General features: G+C 38.6%; 1 long non-coding RNA gene across 1 annotated transcript; it reads left to right on the top strand.

Annotated features, from left to right (window-relative positions):
* The first annotated feature begins 1399 nt into the window (after positions 1 to 1399).
* LOC135426682 (uncharacterized) lies at positions 1400 to 2495 on the top strand. The gene is made up of 3 exons (XR_010435930.1): positions 1400 to 1539; positions 1594 to 1666; positions 1731 to 2495. It is a non-coding gene; the product is annotated as an uncharacterized LOC135426682 (long non-coding RNA).
* Positions 2496 to 5040: the final 2545 nt, after the last annotated feature.

Genomic DNA, 5040 nt, shown 5'->3' on the forward strand with positions numbered 1-5040 from the left:
TTTTTAATTAAGCTGTTTACATTAACTCGTAATGTCCTTGGTTTGTTTCCTTTTTGCAATGCCGCGGTGGCAGCTTGTTTGTTTTTGCAGCCGCTGCAAGAAATCGCTCGCTATTTTTTGTGTGTCGCAGTCGCAATCTCGGCCCCAAACCTCGTCCTCGCCCGTCCGCCTTTGTGGGTCAAGTGAGCAGCAGGGCCTTTGCTCTTGCACCTGTCGCCGCTACAATTAAAAATGTGCAAACAAGGATCTCACTTTGGCTGACACTTCTTCAAGCATTACACAAAGCGCAGTTTGCATACCCTGTGACCTTTCAGCACTCACTCTGGTGTCTGAGGAGCTAGTGAGTTCGTAATTCAAATACATATGGATAATTGAACTATTAAAGAATTGTATGCAACATTTTAGTTATATTGGGTTATCCTCCTTCAAAACAAACTCTATCAATGCTTCTTCTTCACAAACAGTGCTGCCTAACAACATATGTGCGCTGGTTCATTTGGCTTGACATTTGAACCAGTAAACTGATTATCCACATATAACAGCAATTAATAAACACTTCGAAACAAGGTCGATGTTGGTTATTTTCACACAATTTGATTAATACGCTGACATCAGTTAACAGCGAAATACCTAATTTAGACGCCGCTGCTGCTAAACGGTATTACCTTACGCCCTTGTGCAAAAATATATATAACATTAATTAAATTGAGCGCCAAAGTCAATTAATTGCTACATTTTTGGTTAATTAAAGCCATTGAAACATTTATGTATACGTGTGGCCTAGGCATGTAAATTGCGCTGTGCAGCGCCACACAATGCAATTAATTAAAATGTTTTTTTCATCATACTTGTGTGTGTATGAGTGTGTGTGTGAGCAGGTGCTTTGCCCCAGCAGGTCTCAGGTGAGGCAACATTAAAATTGAAACAAGTGCAGCGTAAAAACATGTTATTTAATTATCCAGCGATAAAATATCGTTATCATTTGTTTCTCCACTTCAACAGTTTCATTTAGCATTAAATCCAGCAATTGAACAGTCTAGTGTTGATTAAAGTAGAAATAAAATTTCTCAGCATTGCCATTTTCTTTCCATTAGCAACCTGTCGCTGGTAGAATAATATCACGACCAATTGACTTTGATAATGCAATTTTCTGGCCATTTTCTATTGATTGACAATAACAAAGAAAACAAGTTGCACATTGTTGGCGCTTTATTAGCTGCGCTTTGATGATAGTAGTGCCATCTAATAGAACGAGTATTGGTTAGCTTCAGAGTTGGGCGGTTTTAAGTGACAGTGACTTCAAAATACCTGTAACTGTTGGAAATTAAAACGATCAATTCTTTTCTGAACTATGGATCGGTGTTGTTTTTATGTGAGTCCGACTGGGAATATGTGATTAATTTTTAATGTTTCAATTCATATGCTCACGTTTGACAAGTTAATTTTGATTGCATCAGTAAACATAGAAAAAAACTATAAGCCTATACAAATTGTTTACATTATATCTGATAACCAAATGTTCACAGTACCAAACGAAAGGTAAAAGTACGGTATTTTTCGAAAGGTAATCAAGATTAAATTTTAAGATTTCAGACTCAGTAAAGGACTTCGAATGCGTCGGAAAAATAGAAAGGGCAGTCATAGGACTTCAATACATTTTTTATGGGTGATGCGTGGAATGCAAAAAAATTGAAAAATCCAGAAATAATGAAAGAATATTTTCTTCACAGGTAACCAGATGATGGCCATCTTTAGTTCTCTACTAATTTTCTGCCAATCGTGCGTTCCATTGATTTTTATATCCCATTGCAACGTTGAACACTGGCTACTGAAGCTGTGTAATTGACGCCATGTACGAGCATGTGTGCAATGTGTTCAATGTGTGCACTGTGCAGCATAAAAAGTTGATTAGAGCTCGCATGGGAACAGCAGCGGCAGCCGGGTCCAACAATTACTAACCCGATGCCAACATGGACAAAGGCACATGGTCGAACAAATTCTACGCTTTGTGGGCAAATTAGCTGCACGAGAAAACAAAGCACCGCATCGCAATGCGAATGCAAATGCAAATGCCAGGCCAGCGATAAACGTGGAGCTGGAGCTGGAGCAGACGTCACTGACAACATCAGAGAAATGGATGCCGCATCGGTGGCCTTCAACGGAAGCGAAGGCAGCCGCCACATTAGCAGCTCTTTTGGTCATTACCTCTTTTTGTTGTATGCCCTGTGCTGCCGCCACGCATTTGGACAACAAAAGATTGCCCGCTGGTTTTTGGACGCGCGCGTGCCTTGTGCGGCACTTTACCGTGTTTTACCAAACAATGAAAACGCTTTTCAATTGTTGTTGCTGCAGCTTCTGCTGTTTGGCTAACAGGCGCTGCCGATGGCCCGTCACGTCTTGTCATATGCATTCAAGCTAACACAAAATTAGGACTTTCCATTCTGAGCCTATTTCAGAAATGTCGTATATAAAAGCATAAATAATGACAACGAATTTGACGCTAAAACTTGAGTTTTTTGTAGAAGCTTGAAATTAAATTCAACATTAAAAAAATTGACTAAGGTATACACACTGTACTTTTTCGTCGCTTGACGCTTGCAATTCGCAACAAGTTAAAGCTACGATAGAGGCATGTATTTGCATTGGTTTTTTTTTCGGTGCTTATACCTTAACATCAAGCCATCAAGTCAGATAAATATTTTATTTAACTTCATTTAGTATTTCAAAAAAGTTCTTTTAAATCAAAAAAGTCTACCAAGTGTTAAAAATTTTATACCGGAAAATAACTCTTAGCTCAGTTTAAAAAGCTTTTGCGGTTTTATGATGGCTAATAATGTAAGGTTGCCATTAAATACAATTCGTTTCCGAAATAGCTATTGTACGACGTGTGAGCTATAAAATGTAAGTTGGGGCGGCTTATCTTCTGAGACCTACATTTTTTGGGGCTGGGCACTTCAAACTTTGCGCATCGATGCAAATCGATCATCAAAATTTACGAGACATTGCTCCGAAATTGCGCCAGAAAACTAATTAAGTACATAAAATGCGAATTAATGGCTTTCAAAGTGCCGTAAAAATGCACAGCGCAACAATTAGCCAAAAGTCCTAAGGATGTGCGATGTGAAATGCAATGGAATGCGAATATGTTGTCAGCCGTAAAATCAAAACGAGAATTCAACTCCGCCTGACAATGTGGTATGGTGTGCGGCAAATGCAAAAGCTGGAGCGGCCTTTTGGCAATGAAAACCAATGCAAAGTCGTTAAAAGCATCCAAGTTGTTGCCGGAAAGAGCAGAATCGGGTATTTACACTATATAACAGCTGAAGAGTCTGAATATTCTTTTTGTTCTCTATAAGTTTAAGCTGTGCTCCAGAATTTAAATAAGAATTACAGATACATATAAGTATACTAAAAGAAATTAACCGGCGGTGCTCGGGTCAAAAATAAAAAAATATTCCATATTCCAACCACGCGGCTTTGCATTCTTTTAAATTTTATTAAAATTTATATTTTCTTTGAGAGTAATAAATTAAAAAATCAATTATGTAAAAGTTGATATATTTTATTCAGACATATGTTTTACAAAATCCATGACAGGCCTATATTCCTCAATTGTTAGGGCATTATTGATGTCAGGAATGGGGCATAGGCAAGCATTCGAAAACTTTTTAATTTAATGCATCGTCGTAAAAATTGGATACTTTGTTAGTGAGTCGGCTGTAAAAATAGTTTCGCTTTGGTTCTTTGATTCCCTTTTGGTACACACTGATTTGGACTCTGTCCCACCCTCTCTCTCTTTCTCTCTCCTTCTGTCTCTCTTTGTTTCTCTCTCTCTCTCTTTGTCTCTCTTGGTATATCCCCCCTCTTTTTGCGCCCGCATCACGAGCTGTCAGCCAAAGTTGACCTAATAAGCGACTTGGCAAAAGTTTCCGTTTCAGTTTCAGTTGCAGCCTCAACTTTGAACTCTCTGGACTGCTGGACCAGCTAGAGGATTAGGCCAGCTAACCCGTTGCCTGACCGTTTCAATTAAAATAAATTAAATGCGGCGCGCGGTCGCAAATGTCAAAACTGTTTGCGGCTCAATTAGGCGCACTGTCAAAATTTACGTACAGCAGCAGCCGCTGCGAGAAGCCTCTGTGACAGGCACGGGACAGATGATGAACTGCAAATTGGATGCGGCTGTCTCCTTGATAGTGACTGTGGAGCGAGGGGAGGTGTGGTGGGGTGGGATGACAGAAAACCAACAGCGTCAAGTCACAACTTCTGTATATGATGAAAGCTGTCCCAAACATGCTTTGGATCCGCATCCACCAGCTGTCGCTCGGTCCTGTGCCTTAAGCAAGCTTAAAAGTTGCTCAAGGAAACTTTTACTGCCAATAAGCAGTAAAACAAAGGATTTGTCAGATTTTGCAACAATAATGCTAAGCAGCAGTGTAAATAATATAAAGTGAAAGGCAAAGTTAAATAAAATAAAATTAAAATAAATATAACATTTACAAACACACACTTTTACATTTGGATTATCATACCCTGTAAACGAAGTAAAAATGTGTTAACGAGTATAATACAATTTGTGCAAATGACAGCGGAATAAATCTTCGACTCTATAAACTAAATCTCAGCTTGTAATATCATCAACATTTAAGGGGCTTCAAACTCAAAACCTTCCACACTTTTCATCTAAATTAATAGATATTGGTTTCCTGCTGCCGCCTTCACATTTTAGAAGCTGGAAACTTAAATTATTATAGGTAGGTTTCGAGTAGATTACACAGATCTATAATGACATTAAATAAAAGTCAGCACAAGGCATAAAATAAAAGGTAAAGACTAAGGGGTTAATATATGAATTTATGTTGTAGGATTTCGGAGCTGTTTATGGGGTATACACTAGGCGGACACATTTACTCTTACGTGGTATTGTTGCATTTGTGTTTTGTTGTTGTTGTCAGCCGAGTCTAGAAATATTATCAAAAGTGTTTTGTAAGCAAGTCTGTTTGACAAAGCTACTTATGAGTGGAAGATTTGATGGATCCAAGC

Source organism: Drosophila montana, unplaced genomic scaffold (genome assembly GCF_035044405.1).
Source record: "Drosophila montana isolate Dmon_TW-CO22-7 unplaced genomic scaffold, ASM3504440v1 contig_2081_1, whole genome shotgun sequence".
NCBI classification, from domain to species: Eukaryota; Metazoa; Arthropoda; class Insecta; order Diptera; family Drosophilidae; genus Drosophila; species Drosophila montana.